Source organism: Caloenas nicobarica, chromosome Z (genome assembly GCF_036013445.1).
Source record: "Caloenas nicobarica isolate bCalNic1 chromosome Z, bCalNic1.hap1, whole genome shotgun sequence".
NCBI classification, from domain to species: domain Eukaryota; kingdom Metazoa; phylum Chordata; class Aves; order Columbiformes; family Columbidae; genus Caloenas; species Caloenas nicobarica.
This window is the reverse complement of record NC_088284.1, coordinates 40375635-40398855: the sequence shown is the minus strand read 5'-3', so window position 1 is coordinate 40398855 and position 23221 is coordinate 40375635.

The following is a 23221-nucleotide window of genomic DNA, read 5'->3' as shown; positions in this document are numbered from 1 at the left end:
AGATACAGAAGAGTAAGCAGATAGAATAGAATAGATAGATAGATAGAATAGAATTGATAGAATGCAGTAAGAGAGGACAGGTGGAGAAAGGGGTTGCCTAGTACCATAATAAAGGCACTTAACTGAGAGAAAAAGCTGGAAAACATATGAATTAGGAAGATAGTGGGACTATAACAGATTGCAGAAGGAGAAACTTAGGCTGCCTTTCCAGAAGGCAGAGAATTGTTGGAGCACTGAAACAGCCTTCTGGAAATTGAAATAGAGCATAATGTTCAGCATCAGTGACATTTTAACTTGTTCAGCATGCACAAATTAATTCCTGAAGCTGCAAAAAGTGTTTGAATGTAAGAAAATATTACATTATACTTAGAAATTAAATAAATTTTATTTTGAAATTTGAATTTTTGAAAGTATTGTTTTCAATATCAGAGTTCCTAAGGATTTGAGATTGTTTATTACATTTTCATTCTTGTTGAATGCCGTAACTTCATGTATTCTCATCTAGTATACTCATATTTGAATATTTTTCTCTGGAAAAGCTTCTTGCATTACAAGACTGCAGTTCCCTCCTCACGTATTTCTGCAACCAACACTGAAGACAGCAAGGGTGCAGTTATAGCTTGTTTTGTAGCTTCCTCCCAGTGGACACAACTGACATTAGCGACTGTTCTGGTTTTGTTTAAAACAAGACCAGTTCTCTTTCAGTGAATTTTCCTTTCAGCTAAGTTCTGAATAACTACACTTTTCTAAAGCTGGCTGCATGTTTTTTGGACACTGCTCCAGAGCTGATAATGGTAGCAATGGTATGCAGAAAAGGCCCAGGTTTATACATATTGCTATGACAGCCAAGGTTGCTGATGAATTTTGCACATCCAGTAAGTGAGGGGTCGTACTTGCAAGGAGGGGTGGAGAGAACAGGTGACCAGAATTGGCCAACTAAGTATTCCATCCCGTGCATGTCATACACTGTATAAAAGTGGGAGATCATGAGAGTCTCGCCCTCTTAGACCATGGCCGGCATCTAAAGAGAACCCTGCCAGTTCTGCCTGTGATCCTAAGCCTAGTTCCATTCCATGCATCCCTGAATCCACTTCCAGTTTACTGTGGAGTCCAGCCCAAGACTTCTGGGTGCCTGCCCTGCAGCCGCTGGATTGACACCAGCTTCACCGCAGGCTGCCGCTGCACTACACTGGGAAATTCAAGATTGGTTTTGTATATTTTGTATTATCTTGTCTATTTATTTGTGGCATTAGTAAAGCATTTTTAACTTTTCCAACTTGTAAGTCTCTCTCCCTTTTCTTCTCTTTACCTTTCTTCAGCAGGGAGGATGGGAGGTTGACAGAGGGCATCTGCCACAGCTCATTGTCACCCTGCAATAAATGGTGACAGCAACATGTACTGACATTGGGAATAGATTTAACAGAAAAGCCATTATTGACTCGAACTGTTCCTCACTGTGAAGCAAGCAGTAGCTTCTCTCACTAAGCTCGAAACATTCATGATGTCTTCCCTCAATTCTCACAGTTTCTAGTTGGCTCAATTTCTACTTAATTTGTTTCCATCAGGTGATCCCATAATATTTGGCTTCTTTTCAAGCTAAACCCAGCTTTACTTCAGTAAGCTATGGATGAATAAAACCCACAATGACATCTCTGCATATCCACAGTCCCTTATCCTGCTATTACCCAATTTCTTTCAAAAAAACCTATACTTTTAGATGTCCAGACTTTGTCATCTTCCTAACTCTAATGGGAGCACAAATTCAGTTAACCTCCTTTATACTGTTATGTTCCACATATTACCCACAATGTTGTAATATAATTCCATATGTGCTGCTGCTTATGACAGAGAAGATTGATAATGATATAAAATGTCCAAGGATCATTTTATGCTTTGACACTAATAAATTAAATGCAGGATTTATCTGTAGCTACACTATTCACTGCTTCTCCTTTTTATACAATTCAACCAGCTGCATAACTTAAACCATCCTGTTTTGTCTACACTAAACTTTAAGGACATATTGGAGTATGCGAGAAAATGCTTTCTAATACCTCACTATTAACTCCTCCTCAGTGATTATATCACTGTAAGACCATTGACAGCAGGACATGAGATTATGTTGGGAGATAAGTATTCAGCTAGCTCTTCAATAAAGCAGTTGTGTTAGAGGAATGTCCAGAGCTATGTTTGAGAAACTCCAGTTCATTACACTGTTGTATATATCTCATGTTCTAGGTATGAGGAGGCAAAGAAATTATCTACTGTCCCTGTTCTTGTTTAAGGCAAAAGTTGAAGAGAAACGGAGATGCTTCACTGGTCTGAAAGGGATAAGGCCCACCAATTCCTGTAACTAGCAGGAGATGCAAAGGTAATGTAGCTACTTTGATATCTGAATAATACAAGCCCAGTCAAAGACACGATGCAGTCCAAGAGTACTGTCAGACCTTTAAGGACAGCTGACCATTTCCAGCTGAGACATGTGGAAGAAGTTTTCTGCGGATGCCCATTGTAAAGCTGAGACACACACCTTCAGAATGTGTAACAAAACATCTATATTTTTTACCTGACTTCGGTAAGCTCTAATGGGGTAAATGTCTGTATGAGACAAATTGGAAGTATTAAGGCACATTGTGAAATAACATAATTGTTTTCTTTAAACAGAAACGTATGTATTTGGAGAAAATATTTATTTTTTTATTCAATAGCTTCAAAATTGATGTAGTAATAAATTATAACGAAAGCGTAAATCACCAAAATAACAAATTAAAGTTAAAAAATTTATAATTAGTGTTGTTGCCAGCTCTAGGTTTTGGCAGAAAAAAAGGAAAAAAATATTAACCAGTACACAGATGCATTAAATAATGGGTACAGATTAACTATAACCAAAATAAGTACACATAGTATAAGTACACATAGTATCAGTACAACAAGCTTAAAAGAGATAAAAAGTGCCAACTGTTACCTGAGTAGAGTCAGGCACATGTAAAATCAATGACAATAGTAACGATGCACAGGATTCCAGGCAGCTAATGAAAATGCAGAGTAAAACCAGCCTCAGAGAGCTTGCAGTACACTGTTGGCAAATAAGTTGCCATGTAAGGGAACCATCTGACCTCCCAAACTAGGTTGTTCTGCACAACATGAGAGAGGAGACCTGAGATGAAGTGTGGAGACATAGAAGCAAAAGTAATAAACATGGCAGAAAATAAAAGCTATAGAGATATGAGAATGGCACAGAATGAAAGTAATTCAGCAAAGCGGAAAATGTTTACTGTGTATGAAAATGCTAAGTGCTTCTTTTGCATATGCCAATTAATCATAAAACTTAAAAGTGTGCACAAACACAGAAACTAACACTGAGGAGACCACTGAATTGTTTTGGGCTTCTGTACAAACCACAGAAATGGAGGCAGATGAAATGTTCATCACATTACCTATGGAGAAGCTTAAAAAGCCCTAAGGACTGATGTTAGAACCATTACTCTGTTTCACATCAGGTTCAGCAGAGAGAAACCGCTGTCCCATCCCACTCAGAGGGGTGAGGGCAGACTTAACTTTTGAATGCTCTTTTTTGTAACCCAGAGTATGACAATTACTCAAGAGGTTCAATTAAATCATGAGTTTTCTAAAAACTCAGTGGAATTACAGTGAATAGTGGCTTGGCCAAAGTTTGTAACTATATCATAAAAACTAACAAGACTTCAGCAACAAAACTCACAATGATATTACATTTACGTGCCCAGAATAAAGTTAGAAAGAGGGCAAGAAAGAGAAAAGAGAGATAGATTAAAATATCAGAAGAAAGGTAAGATTTCACCACTCCAAGGGTCCATCGATCTAGCGATGATCTCTGTAGCTCTCTTGGTGGTATGTGCAATGAAACTTCGCTCCAGTGTCCTGAGTGAGAATTTTTTTATATGTCAGTCCATTTGCATGTGAGATAGGAGAGGACACTTGACCTCCTTCCTCTTGTCCCTCCTCATGCTAATTAAGAAGATTGTTCCAGAAATAGGTTGGTGGTCCCAGAAGTGCCCAGAAGTGAGTTTGCCGGTCCTCTAGATGTAGCGGGTGATTCGTTACTTCCCCTAGTTAGTCAGCAATCATTGAATGACTCTGCCTTTCTTCAAGACCAATTAATGAGGCCTCAAGGAAGAGACACCAGTTAATGCCTTTATCTCAAAGACTGATGCCTTCTTTGTGCAAAAAATAGGTAAGCCTCAAGGAAGATATAAGTTCTATCTCCATAGCACTCACGTCTTCCTCCTTGCCAGTAGTTGCAAAAACCAGCTGTTTAAGGCATAACGAGGTGCATGCCATGTCCATCACAACGACTAGACATGGAAATACTCTAAAAGCATATGGGATGCACCAAACTGAAAAAATACAGATAGTCAGAATAGCTACATATTGACTCAAAAGAAGTTTAATTTTGAAAATACACTTGTAAAATTGACTGAACATCATAAATCCTAAAGAGCTACCCAGACAGATGAAAGTCATGCCTATAGAATCTATATAGACCTAATAGAAATGGTCATTAAAGGAAAATAAAATTATAGATGCATTTTTAAAAAATGGGTATTTTCTAAGTTACTGTACAAAGAAAGAAATGTCACTTAAGGATCATGGGAAGAGATGAAACCTACTTTTGCAGTATGATAAAGAAATAGTCATAAATTCCAGTTACGTGAAGGATGATGCTGTGAACAAAATAGATTCACTCCTTTATGCTTTCTCTCTCATATCTTATTGATGCCATTTCTCTTCTACTGACAGTTGGTCCAACTGAGAAACTGAGTGTTGTTGGAAAAACTAGAAAAGTATTTTGAAAGGCCAGGAGTCTTCCACAAACCTTCATCCCCAAGTAAGTCTGTGGTATGACTACTCAAGATCAGTTGAGTTGGAAATACAGACCGGAGTTGATTCACATCCTAGCAGTCCCATGAAAACAAGAGACTACTATGAATCCAAGCACCTGTGTGAAGACAGTCAGTCTTGCAAGTCTGCTTTTTCAAATTGAGCACTTTAAGTATTTGTGGGAGGAAAACAGTCTTGTTCTCAAAATTCAAGAAGGTAGGTAACATCCTGTACTTTCTACAGTCACCAATAGATTGCAGTGATGATCTACAGGTCTTTCACTGTTCTGTTACCAAGTTTGCATCTATGTCTGAAGGTTCTTGGACATCCCGTTTGTGTAACTGTCATAAATGACTTGGGATAATATATTTATTTCATTATTATATTTATTTATTTACTTGTTATTTTATTTTTATTTAATTCTACCTTTTTAACTTGTGTGACTTTCTCGTACATGATCATATGCAATTAGTGATTACTGAATGCAGGGACACATTATAACCAAGTAATCAGACAACCTAATCTCATAATGACAAATGTGAGACAATCTGTAGAGGTGGAATTTCAGGAGGAGTATCCCTGTGGAACTAGTCCCTCAGCTGCAGATAAGAACCAGTAGGCAACTGAGTCTGAAGTAACAAACAGCAATAGCTATTTGCAGTTTCACAGATGACAACTGACATTGACCCATCACTAACCAGGGGAGCCTGAAAATATCTACTAGAGTTGTAGACCTAAAAAAAATATCCCCCTTACATGTCATTGTCCAGCATTTATTGTGATACTTGATGACAGTAGGGTTCTCCAACTTATAGGTAAAAACACATTTATTTCTTCTACCATAAGGCCTTGAAATTCATAAATATAAAGGAATTCTATTTGCAGGACATGATGTATCACCATGGGAAATATTTCTGCTAGTGCTGTTGTCCCAAAACCAGGGTTTGGTCACCTGGTGTGCAAAAAATGCCAAATTGTAGCACACAGAGATGATATGTTGTTTATTACAGAGTTGCACAACCCTGGATGATGGACTAAGGCCAGGACACCAGAAAGAAAAGTGACAGCCATTATATACAAAATCTTTTAACTACATTTATACCCAAAAGAACTTTTCACACTTGCATATTGCATTACATAATCCTTTTAGCATATAACAAGCAACATTCAGCTAAAGGACACTTCGTCCAACAGTCTCAAGATATGTGTTAGAGCAAGACTCAACTAATTGTGCAGGCTTCAAAAGGTCTAAAGCTGCAAGGCCAGTCTCTCTGATTAGGTGTTTTACAAGTCACTCTTTGTTAGATGAGTGGACCTAAAACTGAAATGATGTACATATCTTTAGGTTAGCAATTACAGACAGGATTCATTATTTTAAGCAGTAAATAAAACAGTGCAGTGAGATTTGCTTACCATAGACATAATCAACAACTCTTCCTTGGCTTAGAAAGACTGGGAAGTTTGCCTTTTGCAGTATTTTCCCTGGAAAGGTTTTCTGTACTCAGAGTGAGTTACTTGCTGAAAAAAAAAAAAGTGTTTCATAGCTCAATAAAAGTGAAGAAAACAAGAAAACAAGTAAAATAATCTTTCCAAGTCAGCTTGTCCTTGAAGATCTTCATTGATGGGATGTGGCAAGTGACATACCTCTATGTCTGAATACCAAGAAATGAGATAATACTCCATGGAACTGCTGATTACAGACGTCAGCTGTCAGGTGAGAACCTTGAACAGAGTACCTTTTACTCATAGAAAAGTCTACTAAACTTTTAGCTGGAATGAAATCTTCATCAATGCCTGATCTACTTGGACAAAATCAGATATGAAATACGTGTTTTCCAGACCTTCAAAAGAATGTTTATTTGAAGCTCAGTCTAAAGTATTATCATTGGATAATCTCGAAATTTCAAATCTATTTGCTATTAGTAAGTAATTTAAAGTGAGATTAGATGCATGTTTTTCATTCATGCTGAAGTCTGTGAATGTAATATTTAGCCCTAGGCCTGTACCCAGGGCTTCTTTCATTGAGAAATTTGAAAGTTTTTGTACTAATTTTTCCACTCCTTTCATTAGGGTGAATTTGGAGCTGGGAAAAGTGCACTAGGATGCTTTTCCTTCAAAACAAAGGAAAGAGGAAGAGGGCTAAGTCTCTGAATTCTAATAGACCGGCAGAATTGGTTAATTGTAGGGTAAAATCAATCAGATATGACAACACAGGAAGACAGAATGACAGTTGATCAAAAAATCAGTCCTCTCCGACTTCAATGTAGTTCAGGCTTAGTTCTAGATGAGGGATTATGTGATTAATTACGTAGGAAACAACTCACTTCTTTTAAAGAACAAACCAAACTAGAACAAAACAACCCACAACATTGTTATCCTTGTGATTATTCTGTGGTTTATTACAGAAAAGATCCTGGAGCTTGCATGCACAGCCTGGAATCTGTCTTCTTGTCCAGCTGTGAATTCCAACACACCAGAAGGCCTCAACTGCTACAAACTGTGCATTAAAACCCCAATATTAGGTGTTCTACAGGAGAGAGAAAAAGGCTGAGGCCAGTTATATGAGGTTCAACAAGGCCAAATGCCAGGTCCTGCATTCGCGTCGCGACAACTCCAGGCAGCACTACAGGCTCGGGGAAGAGTGGCTGGAAAGCTGTCTGGCAGAAAAAGACCTTGAGGTGTTGGTCAACAGCTGGCTGAATATGAGCCAGCACTGTGCCCAGGGGGCCAAAAAGGTCAACAGCGTGTTGGATTGTGTCAGAAATAGTGTGGCCAGCAGGACTAGGGAAGTGATTGTCCTGTTGTACTCAGCACTGATAAGGCTGCACTGTGAATATCGTGTTTAGATTTGGGCCCCTCACTACAACAAAGACATTGAGGTGCAAGTTCAGAGAAGAGCAACAAAGCTGGTGAAAGGCCTGGAGCACAAGTCTTATGAGGAGAAGCTGAGGGAACTGGGGCTGTTTAACCTGGAGAAAAGGAGGCTCAGGAGAGACTTTATTGCTTCTACAACTACCTAAAAGAAGGTTGTAGCATGGAGGATATCATTCTATTTTCCCAAATAACAAGAGATGGGATGAAATGAAATGGCCTGAAGTTCCCCCAGAGGAGGTTTAGATTGGATATTAGGAGAAACTTCTTCTCTCAAAGGATTGTCAGGCATTGAAATGGGCTGCCCAGGTAAGTGGTTGAGTCACCATCCCTGGAGGGGTACATGGTGTTCTTAGGGACATGGTTTAGAGGTGGCCTTGACAGTGTTAGATTAACGGTTAGGCTTGATGATCTTAAAGGTCTTTCCCAACCAAAACATTTCTATTATTCTATGGCACAGAAGAGAGTGCCTCAAGCATATTTCAGCACAAGAGGAAATCTGGCATTTACTTTCTGGTGTGTCACATCCAGCATGTGGCTGTCCAGTCAAGCAGATGCTTGTGTGAACTGCTGTAATGATTTGCATAGAGTCAGCAACGAAGTGTGATGCCAACAACAAGCAGCTTTTGTGGGCCATGCTCAAAGATTTCTATTGAACATAATTAGAAAAACTGTGTTAAACAAGATCTAGCTCATCCAGGCTGAAAATCTGCTATTAATCTGCACTGAAAAATTCATTCAAGCTTGAGAATCTGGAAAGGGGCATTGTTGCCTTTATTGGGTGAAAGTAGTACTTTCAAGGTCAGAAGCATTTTTCTCTCTCATCTGATTCTGAACGGAAGAATTTCTAATCAAAGGACATTATCTATGACTGCAGAATCATTTGCTTTTGCTAGAAATGAAATATCTGCTCAAGTTGTTGGGTTTTGTTTGTTTGTTTTGTGTTTTGTTGTTGTTTTTTCCTGAGCTACTTTTGCTGCTATATGCCTTATGATATACCTTACTGTGTTCCAGGATGACCAAGAGGATTTAAAAGAAACTGACTGTAATCTCCTTCACTCTTCAGACTCCTAGCTGGACTCCTGATACCCTAGAAATGTGAGGCAAGGTGCAGCACTGTGTAGAACCTCCAGCATGATCCAGTGTACTGAGAAGGCTTAAATCCTTTGCATCTTTCCTCCCCATTTATATGAGGCATTTGAGTGCTCTGTAGTGTGTAGCATTTGCCACATTTTTGCATTAAGTGAAAAAAAAATCAACATAAAAAATTTTAACCTTTCTTCAGGAGTACTGGATTCTGTGGAAATTCTTTCCCTCTGGTGATGAATTCAGGCATGGTTATTGTCTACCATGTCAGAAACAGGAAATATTGTCTGAGTATATTTTTAAAGTATAGTCAACGACATGTTCTTTTTATCCTCAGAGCAGTTACATAAGCATAATCCTAGCATGATACAATTATTATTATCCAATAATAGGCCAAGAATAATGTACTGCTGACCACATGAAATAACTGGATGACCTGTTTCCCATTTCAGGCTCTCTGGAGGAAGGGTTTACAGTCCCACCCACACCCACTGTTTCCTGTGGTCCACAAACAAGAGATATTTTTTTGATATATCTCTTGTATATACTGATTACTGGTCCCACAACACCAAAAATTCAAACTGTTTTCCGTGCAAACTTTCCATGCCAGTTCATTCTCACATCCTCTTCCTACTTCTTGATCCATGATTATGTTACTCTGCCATGTTATATTAGAAAAAATATAGATCTGCTCTACTCGGTACATTATACCCACATCTTTATCATCAGTATAACTTTTTTTCTAAAATGCAGTTGCAAAAATACGTGCCTTCTGCTTGCATATAGAAATAAACAACTTGATTAAGAAATCTGAACAAAAAGAATTTATTTTTGTTTTATTTGGTAGCAACTCATTTTTGGTCAAGTTCTGCCTCTGTCAGTGGCTGACAAAGATTGCTTTATCACTAGTCTCTAGAAATAGGAAGTGACTGTTCCACATCTAGCCAGCATCAAGTGCGATTGGCTTGATAAGCAGTTCCTATGTGTACCTGGGTTCTCCCCTACAGCTTAGGACTAGTCATAATCTGTGTTTTCTTTTACAAAAGGATTTCTGTCTCTTGTAACTACAAAATGAAGTTTGTATGGGAGACCAGAAGACTTTCAGTATATCTGAGAACCATGAACTGGAGAAGACCCTGAAAAAACAAAGTTGCTGGATAATGATTCTGTTTGTGGCCTGATCCACTAAGTTCCAGTGCTCTGTATGTTCCTTCTCTCTCCTCATCACAACCCCATAGTGTGTCACTGTGGACCTGGAAGGAGATAACAACAGGAGACAGACTTTGCAGCGGGAATAGTTTCAGGTGTCATAGCTCTTTAACAGAGAAAACAGCTGTTTGTTAATTGGGAAAACAAGAACAAAACCACAAAACTCCTGATTTCCTTGCTAAACAGCGTGGAGGAACCATGAGGTGTGGAAATCTAGAGAATAATTTTATTCCTGCCCTCACTTAGTGCTGCTCAGTGCTTTCAGCTGACAGCAGTTAGAGGTCACAGTGTAGGAAAATATTACAGAATATTCTTGGACAATGTAAGGAAACAATAGCTCTTAGCAGCCCTAATCCTGGCCATACATAATCTATGCCATGATTTTCTTACAGGTAAAATGTACTTCGATATAGTAATTAGTGAGTATTGATAACATATTACTCACTGAAAGAGCTGTTCAGAATTGCCTTTATAGTGTTTTGAGTGTGTGTATCCCTACATATGTGAACACAGTACAAGCATAGTTATGCTTTATATAAATTCTCTGTTAAATTACAGAACTAAGTATTTAATAAAGCCAGCTTCTCATCTACCTTCCTCTGAATATTTCTGAATACTTACCAACTTGTCTGTGATTTAATTCTGATTTTCCAAACTCTCGATGTCTTAGTTTAAAAAATACCATTAAGATTCATAAATCAATAAATTAAATGAAAATCTGGCAATAAAGTTCAGACAGGCTGCATGTTTTACAAGAAGGAATACCAGACAGTCCAGAGCTCTTTGAAAGTCTCATGAAACTCATTACTTCACCTAGAATTTAGGACTTATCTTCAACTCCCACTAGTTATTGGTCTTCTTAATAAAATCCTTAGTTTTCAAAGGTTTGTTTGTTTGTTTGTTTGTTACCAATGGAATATTATGCTAAGCTGTTTTTTACTTGAGGCAGCAGTTTCTGGTGTATGTTAACCCATGATGTTGTGACTTCTTGGCAGGTTACATAGACAACTGGCAGCTCAGGACTGACATGTCTGTCAGATGGTTAGGCAGCTGCTGATGACTATGCCTGTATCATTTCACCAGATGTCTTTCTTTTTAAAAGTTTCATTAACTCTATGAAATCTGTACATCTGTTTGCAAACAAATTATTATGTATTTTCATGAAATAAGGACGATAGAGGTGTTTTTCTGTAACTAACTTTTCTGTATTTTTTTTATGAATTATGATAAACATATGAACTATCATATTAGTTTGGAGAAGAGGAGACCGAGGGGAGACCTCATTAATGTTTATAAATATATAAAGGATGAATGTCACAAGGATGGAGCCAGGCTCTTCTCGGTGATAACCAACAGTAAGACAAGGGGTAATGGGTCCAAACTGGAACACAAGAGGTTCCACTTAAATTTGAGAAGAAACTTCTTCTCAGTGAGGGTAACAGAACACTGGAACAGGCTGCACAGGGAGGTTGTGGAGTCTCCTTTTCTGGAGACATTCAAAATCCGCCTGGACGCCTTCCTGTGTAACCTCACCTAGGTGTTCCTGCCCTGGCAGGGGGATTGGACTAGATGATCTTTTGAGGTCCCTTCCAATCCCTAACATTCTGTGATTCTGTGATTCTGTAAAGCTATCCTTGTGCTGTATTTCATTTAAGACAGATTCCACTTTATGATTTGTCATTTTTATTTGCTCTGTTTTCATTTTTTGAGGTTATATTTTTTTTTTCCTAAATGTTTAAGGATAACACATAAGTGGAAGTATTGTAAGTCTATAGAAGCTATAAGGTGTTGGACACCCGAGATCGTTTGAAAGTGGAATGAAAGAAAAAAGAATGGAGTGCTTCATGGGCATCTCAGTTTGTTTGTGCTCCTAAGGCAGAGTACGGTTACTCATCAATGTATTTATGCTGAATTGTATGCCAATGGCTGGGGTATTTCGCTGTTTGTTAAAAAAATTGATGCTGTCATTGTTTTTCCTTTTGTTCAAGGTAGCAACTTTTTCTGCAGTGAGGGATCTTTAGTCCACCTCACTATCAAAACATTTTTTTTTTCTTTAATGTGGAATGACCTCATTAACTTACAATATAGTTTTCAACCTCACACATTTAGACTAATAGATTAGTTGGTGAAAAAATAATGCAACCTTTCTTCTTACACACTATGTGGAAATCACCACAGGAACAGATTGCTAAGCCAAAGATGACCAAATGGTGCTGTATACTTGACTTTTCATAAATCTGAGATAAATAAATAAATCAGATAACATCTTTGCCGGTTCATATTATGCAGCCAGACAACAAGAGGTGTAAACTAGCTGAGATGCAAGGGTAGTGACCTTTTGGTAGTGTATTGGATTTAGTTCATTTGTCTTAATGCTCATGGAAAAAGGACTGACAAAAAGGCACCAAAAAAAAGTATAAGCATCTCAAGGTGATGTGTCAAGAAAATTATTCAATGTTTGCTTTATGCAGAAACATTCTTTTTAGTCAACCCTTTCTTACTTCTAGTCAAACGTTTAAACAAAATACAACATAAGCAAAACAAAAATCCTCTTTTCCAACCCTCAGAGCAAAAATTTTTTCTTGACACAAACATCTTATGTCAGTTCATAGTTGTTGCCAGGTTGATGAAGCACTAAAATTTGAGAGGTAAAAATGTACTGAATTAGGTCCATTTATTTAATTCCATTAAACCTTCAGGGAGGGCAAGTAGCCACACGAAAGAACTGCCTAGAGTGTTAACAAATCATGTTGGTAAAGCTAATTAGTCTAATAATGCTATAATTGGCTAAAGAAAAAGAAAAATAGCACTCTAACTGGCATTAAGTGAATTGACTGGTTGGAAAAATACTATAGCTTGCTTTCCTATCCAGAAGTAGAATCAAAGAGAATTGGACACTGAAATACTATGAATCGCGCTTGTAAAGGAAGACTTCCAGCTACATCTCCTTTACTACTCAGAAATATTTAGTCTCAAGAGTTACTTTGACATTCTGCTACTGCTTTTAAATTTGGTGTAAGCAGCTACAAATTATCATCTTTCTGGTTTTGTTTCCTTCAGTGTTGGTTTGGTTTGGTTTAGTTTGGTTTGTTTGTTTGTTTTCTTTTTTTTTTCCCAATGGTGAAATTAAAGACAGTTGGTCAGGAAAGCACTCAGCTATTCCTTGATCCACATAAACTTTTTGGCCCTATTTACATGTAAAATATAGCACCTTGGTGACAGGATTCTGATACTATTTGCATTCATAAATTATATAGCAATTTTCATATTCATATCACAGAATCAGTATTAATTGTTTGACAGTTTTTTAAAAGTCCTCAGAACAAGTCTCCCTAACTAAAGCCATCATAAACACCAAAGGCATTTGGCTGTCACTTAAGCTATGGCTTTGACCTTTCTGTCCTTTCTAACTGCATCCAGTAATTATTGCACTAAAGTCTCGAGGAAAAAAAGGCCCATCAAAAGCCCAGACTGTTCTTAACTCAGTAACTTTTTGGCTTTTCACACAAAGAATAAATTAGCCATTGATTTGGGGCAGTTCTTGCTTTATTCAGTCATTGTCATCTCAGTAAATCTGTTGCTAAGGTTTTATTATAGCAAAGTCATGAAAAAGCATCCCTCTCAAATTCCATACAAGTACAGTTCACTAATAAATCAACTGTTTTGTTTGAAAATTTGCTAGAAATATAAAAGGTTGAAGTACTTTATAAGGCAGTAACCTAATAAGGCAACTAGTGTTCGCTTTTGCTTCAGCACATGTAACTTGTGCCAGTGAGGCTTGGTCATTTCTTCAGACCGAAGTGATATCTTGCCCAGAAGTTAAATCAAAAAATTCACATTGTTGACTGTTGTACCTGTTGTTCAAGAGGAACTGCAGAGGATTGCCACTGAGAGTAGTCAAAGGTGAACAAAAAAATTAAGGATCTGAATTGAATCTGACAATAACACAGGAAGAATGATGGTATTTTTCACCCTACAACTTTGTGGTCCTGAAAGTAAGTTTAGAAATTAATGTTAAAACCAAGATTTTTCCAGTACTATTTCCCCAGACTGCTTGGAATAGCACTTGATGTTCTTGTTTGGACATTCTTTCTTCCACCTGCCATCCAGAAATGTAAAATAAAAATAAGAGGAGGAATAGTAAAATATTTCTTTTAAGGTAAAGGAAAACATTAATCTGTGTTTGATTCACATTTTGGATAAAGATTGATTGACATAATTTTAGCTAAATCACTTCATTACATCCTTCTCATATAATCTACTCATGAATTTTAAAATTACAGTTATTCAGAATAATGATTTTTAAAAGAGCACAGAATACATTGCATCTTTAACTATTAAGCCTGCATATATGCAGGTGTGGTTGTGAGATATACTAATGAATAATAACTCTGGATGCTGTTTTTACATTGAAATATTCTACTATAGAGTGAGTTATGTTCTCTCCTGCTTCTTTAAACGTGTCAAGAGAAAGTGAGTCTTGAGCCTTACTATTTCACTCCTTTCCCCAGTGTCAACAGAACTGGAAATGTCAGCCCCAGGAAAATTTGACCTTACTGGTTTTTGTCTGTTTGTTTATATATTTGTTTATTTGTTTATATCGAGGGCATGCTCTGGAGAGGGCTTATTTCTTATACTGCGATACAAAGGAATAGTAAATTTCTGTGTTACCGTTGTTCATTGGGTATTACAGGGGGAAAAAAAAAAAAAAAAACAACCAAAAAAAACACTACTGAAACTTGATCTTAAAAAATAATATTTCTGCTCTTAATTGTACAATTTTTTCTCTGTAGTTTTTCATGCTAATATTTCCCCAGACCTTCAGTTTCCCAAGATAGTAGAATTTCCTATCTCAGATCAAATCAGAACACCCTGACACACTGGCGATTGTTTTATTTTGTTTTCACTGAAAATAAGACCTTTGTCATAAAAATGAATTATTCCCGTCCGTGCACGAGTAAATGTAATCTGTAATTATGTCCCTAAAAATACTCTTCTGATGGCTTGTCTATCGGGCAAAGATGTTCAGTTCTAACTAGTACTTAATTTATTAAGTAAATAATTAAAATAAATAGATGTAAAGTGATTCAAATACCTATCTGATTCATCTGTTATTAAACCAGATATTTCTTTTATTATAAACTCTTTTCAGTTTATAAATCCTAAGATTTGTCATAGTTTTCACTTGAAATACCCATCTAGATGAGGATTCTGATAAATTATTGGTAATGGATATTTAGGAAAAAAACCCTAAGATGACATGCATGATGTGAATTTCCTCGGTTGTATCCTTCTGTTAATCACTGGATTAAGGAAGCCTTGATATAAAGGAGTCACTGTATTTGCTAGGCACTAGTGAGCCCACATTTCACAAATTGACGTAGTCCCTGTTTTACTCTCCTAATTTCTTTGACTTTCTTATTTGTACCAATGTAAAAAAGTATTAATCTTTTATATGTTCAGTTACTACTTCCATAAAAAAGTATGTCGCTTATATACCCCAATTACATATTGTTTATATTTTTTGAAACAGGAAAATAATATTTCCCATTCTTCTTGTCTAAAGCTGTAGATATCTCTCCTCTCTCTTGTATGTCTTCTCAGAACTTTGTCTCTTATTTTGAAGTAATTTTTGGACACATACAAACATATAATATTATGATAATACAAAGGAAATATATTTATGCTACAGTTGTTCACCAAATATTTCAGTTCTGAAAAGCAAGTTGCATTCAACAATATGCAGTTTTTTACTGTCATCTAAGCAAACAAATGAAATCACATTTCAAACTAAAATTAATAATACATGAATATTAATGTGCTGCTACTTTATCAGATAAATTGCAATTGGTTGGTCTTTCTGTGTTGTCAAGTTTATCTAAAACATATACTGTTCAAGGGCAGTATAATTTTAAAATATTTTAGAAATAAGGAAGGTCAGAGGTCTTGCTAGTAAAAAAAAAAAAGTGAATATTTAAAAGTTGTTGATATAAAGTAGGTGCTGGAAAAAACATTTTCACTACATATATTTCTGCTAAAATAGTTTTCTTTAAGACAAATTGTTTCACTGGAATATGTCAAATTAATTGATATTAGCAGAATCTTTATTGTATTGTATCAATAAATAAATTAGCAACATTAATTTTATAGGTATCTGTCATACTTAGAGATAATATCAAAACATTAATAAAACAGTTAAATAAATACATTACATTGAAAGACTTCGGTGCTATCTAAGTTAATAATTTCTGAGTCTAAACCAGAAATTATTTGACATTTTTGAGAAAGAAGGTTGGAACCCGTAGAATAAGTAACTTCATGAGAGGCAGAAGAACTTAATTCTAACTGCTTCCCTAAAATTTATAAACTAGAACAGTGGTTATCAGTGATGGCTGAATATGTCTTAGTAAGAATGAGCCATAGTTGATAGCCCTTTTGCTTTAAAATCACCTTGTTTGTCACAAAAGAATTTACAAAGAAAGGCAAATTGCATTAACTAATATTAAAATCTCATCAAGAGAGACAGAACAAGGAAGAATGAGAGCAAGAACAGGCCTTCCCCATTTAAAGATGGAATTGTAAGTTTGAAATACTCTAGTGCACAATGATGCCAAGAAATCACAGTTAGATTATCTGTGTTAACCAGCAGCTTTAATAATCTTTATTCATCATTGTAATTCATAAAAGAGAAAAATTAATACATCTTTAAATGTATAGTATTTACCAGTTGTCAAAATTACAAAATGAAAAGGCAAAAAAATATAAGCTGCATATGGTTATTACAAACAAAGATCTATAGTTTTTCTATTGGAACAGTGTATTAATATGAGGTTCCATACTATCATAATAGCTGTTTAGAAAAATACCTATGTAAAAGCCTATAAGCAGGCATTACTCTGCAGTACATTATAGTTATTGCAAAATCAGTTCCAACAACATAAACTGCCACTTAAAAATAATCTCTCCATGTACCATAAGCTGAAATATTTATGCTTATCACATACTAAACTTAGCATTTCAGATCTTTTTTTCATCAAAGCTGTAGTTTCCTGAGTTATCATTTCATACCAAATGATTAAACATTGTAAATGAAAAAGTAGATGCTAATCAGTGTAGAATGGGTGTGGGGTCCCGGTCCAATTTTGGACTCAGGAAGGTTCAGAAATGATTCCAAGAGTGAGAATAAGATACAAATGAGGTCAGATGCCACTAAACAATCTAATTTTATTTTTATGCCTAAAGACAGAGTAAATTTATTTCATTTTCACACCTAAAGCTAGAGTAACAGAGACAAAGGGGGAGAAATTAGGAGGAAAATTAAGCAAGCATGCAAGAAGATAAGCAAGAGAGAGTCACTGCTGGGAATCCAGACCTTGTCTCCTCTGGGGCAGCTCTCAGGTTTCAGGCCTTGGTAGCACTGGCAGTTTGCAGGTCTCGGTTTGTGCTGGTATCAGAGTCCGGGTCCCGATAGGTGTTGGCAGCACGCAGATCTCAGGTCCGACGGTCCCAGATGACAGGTTTTAGTCCTGGTCGTGGATGGCCACACTTCCAAGTCGTAACTTGGTTATTTTATGGCAGTTGATGGCAGGCGTTGCCTGAGCATACTGCAGGACTAGTCACAGATGGTGGTGGCTGATATCGCTGAAGCTTCACTTGAGTTTACATAAGTTTCCAGCATTCTTTGAGTTTTAGCAATTCACAGGGATCATGCATTTTGCACTTTAATTCACTGTATTTAGGCCTTTACAGCAGGCCCAGTTAAACAAGTAGTGTGAGCAAGCATTTTTCTGTAACAAGAAGGCCTTAAGCATATTATTTTAGCAAGCAAGCTTTGAGACAAATAATTCACAATATCTCAGCCTTCCACACTTATGCCATGTGTTAAGGACCACCATCTTTCACACACACTCAAACCGTATGCTGAGAGCCACTGTCTCTCACAATGGGGAGCAGGAAAGAGATTCACATACAACCACATTTTCTATGTCATAACCATCTGCAAGACAGCATTTATCTAAGCACATTTTACAATGAGCTCTAACATTTACTGGACAAACCTTTGGCATCACAAGAGGATTTACTGAGTCTTTTTCTCAAGGCCAACACGCTCTCAGAGCAAAAAACAGTAACTCAGCGATTCCAACTACAAGAGGAAATAAAGGTTGCTATGTAGCAGTTTGTGCAGGTTTTACAGCAGCAGATGGATATTTTGAATAGAATTGATTCCTATTTGGCTCTTGTTTCTTGCATTTCCAGAAGTCTGTATTTTAAAGGAAACCAGCCACAAAATGTGTTGAGGTTGTAAAACATGAGCCTGAACATTTCTGATCCCTCTCTCTCATCTTTGAGGTAGCAGGTAAAGTAATTCACATTCCTGTTTCCTCAAAGTTAAAAGCTCAAGTACATTCCATGTACAAGAGACTTAACTCTCATCTCTTCCCCCTATCACTAAGGTTAATTCAAATTTGCTTAGGTAGAGTCACATTGTGAGATGTAAACAAGTGGACCCTTACCGCTTGTACAGATCATTTTGAAATCCACGGTTCATGCCATGACTTTAAAGCCCATTTCACTGCCTCCACAGAGAAGTAAATTAGTCAGCTTCCTGATCATTAGTTTAGATCTTCTGCATGACAGGAAAGCATGATCAAAAATTGGAAAACACAGGAAAACTGACGACAAAACAGAGGAGCAGGCACAGTAGCTGAAGCCATCTGTTTGTAACCTGCATTTAAATAACTAGGTAGTTATTTAAATCTGACAATGACACTTCAAAAATTCTTGTGTTCAGTTTCTTCGCTATGAACCTGTAAGCTTGTATGGCATGCAACGTCAGCTAAAGGGGTTTTCCTTGGTCTGCAGAAGAACTATCTTTAGATTTGAGGAGCATTTGGCTTTAGGAAAAAGAATAATAAAATAAAATAAAGAATCTAAGCAGGATTAAGAAAGGAAAGGGGACACATAACTTTCCCCTTCTTTGGAGTCATATTGTAGCATACCCACCTTCTCTGTGAACACAGCTATCTGATCTATGCTGCCTGAAGCGTTGGTATTATGGACCTGTATAGCAGCAGTTTGGAATTTCTGTTATGGGGGCCTGGACAGAGGACAAAGATTTGGCTGATATTACTAATAGTACTGTCTTACTAACAGTATTGTTGCTTTTCCTCGTAACAGCACACAATTTAAAAAACTGTTCAGAAAAAGATACCTTCCCAAACATCTCCCTTGTGATGCTGGACTAAGCCGTGCTAGAAGCAGTTGTAACACCCCATGCGGTATCATTCCCTTCTAAACGCTTTATTTTCATAAAACTGGCAGACCCAGTGTTCATTCACAGGATTTTAAGATTCCCTTTCTGTCTTTCATATTGTTTGTTGTTATTGCCTTTCATCTTGTGTGCTCACCTCATCACTATCCAAAACTAATCTAAATCTTGATTTTCATTCTTCTGTAACTCCCTTTTATTCATCTGACAGCTAAAAGGTACTTTTTTATCAGCTAAAACTGCAGCTGAGGGAATACAGAAAGTCCCCACATGAAGCAAACCTGACCCTAGCAGGATAATGGCCATTTTTAAAGGGCACAGGTAACTCAAGCACTGATTAGGAAACGACCCTAGTAATTAGACAGTCACACTGAGGTTGTTATAAGCTATATCGGGCGGCATGATAGTCCTTGATTGTCCATTTTACTGGGAAATTTAATGACTCTTGCTGTCTTTCTTGTTTGGTTGCATTCAGAGACCTGAGCAGGAATGATCCTGTCTGACAAGGAAGACAAGATTCATCTGAGAGCATAAATTCAAATCACATTTCAGAAAGACATGAAAATATTTTGGCATCACTGTGAACTTTCCAGGAGACATACAGAAACAGGCAGCATACTGAGACGGTGTTTTGCAGTCCTTGAATCAGAACTGGCTAGCTTAAGCCTCCCACTGAATGTATAATGTTCATGTAGAGTACAACCATTACTCGCTTTTTTCTGAATGTTCTAGAAACTTTGATATGTAATTTAAAGAAGAATATGAACAAGGTGACTCTAAACTGCATCATCTTAGCTCAAAACATTAACCACTCCCCACAAAGCCAAATTTCACCTCCACTTAATTGCTATACAAATCCTCAAGTATTAAAATTCATACGTTTCACTAAAAATTTGCCCTAGGAGACCAGAATTTTCTTCAGAGTATTCATAATACTGTCCTGATCCACTTACAGTGCATCTTCTTTCTTTTGCCTGGATGCAGAAGAAATTTAATTTAAGTCATATTCTATCTCCTTCTCTTGAGGTTTATATTTCATCAGGTGTTATTTGATGAAAACTGACATTAATCCTAAGCACAAGGATGTTTGCAAAGCACAGGGAAATCAATTAAGGTCAAACACAGCTGTAAATATAAATATTAATGCTCATTTTCATCTACCAAATGGTTAGACCACACTGAAAAAGCAAAGATGTCTAAAGGCAATTCAAGTCCACACACTAGCTGACCTATTAGAATACACAGTAGACATTTAATCATTCTGCTATTGAAGTTCCTGTTCAGGAGGAACGATTTGTTCAGGTGTGTTTGAAATCTGAGGAAAAAAACTTGAAAGTGCACAAAGGCTTTCTTTTCAGTCTTCACCAAATTAACTACACTCCAGAGAGGGTGGAGATAATTTGGGACATCTCTTTCCCTATTACTTCATTTTTAACTGTCTCCAGACATTTTTTGTTGTTGTTGTTCAATGTGTTGTGTTTTATTTATTTTATTTTGGATATATACTAATTCTTCCATGCATTACTTCATAAAATGCAATGTCATGTAACATTGTTCATACATAGAAGAATAAAATGTGTCATATTTTTCATGTTGACATGCCCACATATTGCATTTTAATATACTTTGTACAATTATTAAAGTTAAATTATTAGATATGTCCTTTAATATCTGCTTAAGGAATAAAGACTTCCGTAGTTGTCTGAGCACACTCACTTCAGAAGAACCAATATGAAAGTGATTAAAAAGAATCAGTATCTCAAAGATGAGTTATTAGGGAAAAAAAAAAAAAAAAAAACAACCAAAAAACCTGTATCAAATTATTAGTAGTTCTGAAAACATATAAAAATTCTAGCACCTGAAAAGGTATTGATTACTAGTTGTAACTAATCTTGTTAAATTTTTAATTTTCTTCATTATGCTAGTTGACAAAATTGTCCCTAAGAGATTTTACTCAATGGACAAGCACCGTATACTGACATGTACATTAGGATAATTTTGATCATACCAGCTAAGTTACTTCCAATTTGTACTAGCATCAGCAAGAGCGAAATGGGCTTTTATATTAAATTTGTCAAAACTGAAAGACAAATGAAATAACCCCCCACTAATGGAGTTATTAATGACATAACAATTAAAAACAAAATTGTAATGAATATATTAACAAATCACTGAAAGAATAAAAAACCGCTGAGAAAACCTTTCTGAACTTCAGTGTTTTCTACCAAAACACCCAGTGTCATCTCAATTGCCTAAGTTTTATAAAGCTATGCTATTTCAGTTCTGGAGTCCCATGCCAGCTTTTCAAGACAAGTGTCACATCCTTCTCAGTTTTGGGGATTTGAACCATCTGTTCTATATCTGAATCAATTCTATACAGAAAGCTTTGAACCAAATTATTCTTCAGTACTTTGTTATTGAATAATCACTGTTACTGAAACAAAGAGAAGATTTATCTTCTTGCTAGAAACTAAAAGAACAATCAAGGCAAGTATCAATAAAAAAAAATTATAGAGAGAAATGCCTAATCCCTAGTATTTCACTTTTCAAACAATGTGAGATCTCAACTATAGTAGCAGCTTTTCCAAGGACTTCTTACATACCACAACTGATTTCGGAAATGAATAGTAATAACAAACTTGAGTAAAACCCTGCAACTGATGTATGCAAAAGCTGGAAACTAAACTTAATGATCACTACAAAATCATTGCTTACCATGGAGAAACCTTTCCTAGGTACCATCTAGATATCTAGAAGTAATAAGTGGATTTTAGAAAGTCATGTTTACAATTAGTAATACAAGCTAATGCTTAATACATCAGTCCAAAAAGCTAAAACCTCCAGTTATGGTCTCTTCAATAGATGCCAAAAAGCTATTCAACAGTATCAAATGACGTAATCTGTGTCATTTATTAGAAAGAATTGGACTTGATCCTAACTTTCTTCACAGAGTAGATTTCAAGTTAAATAAAATTTTCTTTCTTACTATGTAGTGTTATTTATGTTCATAGCAATATTTAAATGATCAGTAATAACAGAATTGCCCCTAATTTTTGATATTTTGCCTTTTAAACTGACACTGCTTTTCTGGATACTACTTATGTACTTTGTTATCATTACTTTTTAATATACTACAAGTTAGCTTATAACTCACAGGCATGTGCAGGGTGCTGTCAAATTTTGCATAGTTTGATAATATCCAGCTAGACAGTGTCTGGGAGGAGATGCAAACTATGTGCTTGAAAGAAAATATATTTTGGTAAAGTTTCCTTGACATCTCACGCAGCCTTGATAAGCAGTGTTATTGTGTAGGAGAAACTCTCCTTCACAACTTCATGTGATCTCAATGGGAAGTCACCTACATAAAGAAGGTTCATTCTCTTTAAATTCTTAACCTTGTTAATCAAAATCCATTGATTTACTTATGTTGAATTTAATATGAAGCATTCAGTTCAGTAATGAAGAACAAATCATGAAATTATTAATTTGGCATCAAGGTGATAAAAATTTGTGGTCACTTACAAAGGTTCGCTAAAAGGTCAGGAACATAAGTAGTCTTCTCTATACTTCCAGTTGCAGGAAATGATGAGGGAAGAAACAGGAAGAATCAACAGATCAATACCTAGCTCTGTGAATGGTGTCACTTGCAGAATTTTGGGGTTTTGATTGTGAGTTGGTCTATACAACATCAGGCCTGCTAGCGATAGATGGCATACACCTGTCTCAAAGTGGGGAGAGGATCTTCACATAGGAGTTAGCAGGGCTCACTAAAAGAGCTTTAAACTACATTTCAAAGGAGAAAGGGATAAAATCAGACTCGCTAGAGACAAGCCTTGGGGGTGACACGACAATGTTTGAAAGATGCTGTGCTAGCAAGGTCTTTCAGTCTACTCCACAATGGAGTACATTTAAAATGTCTTTATACTA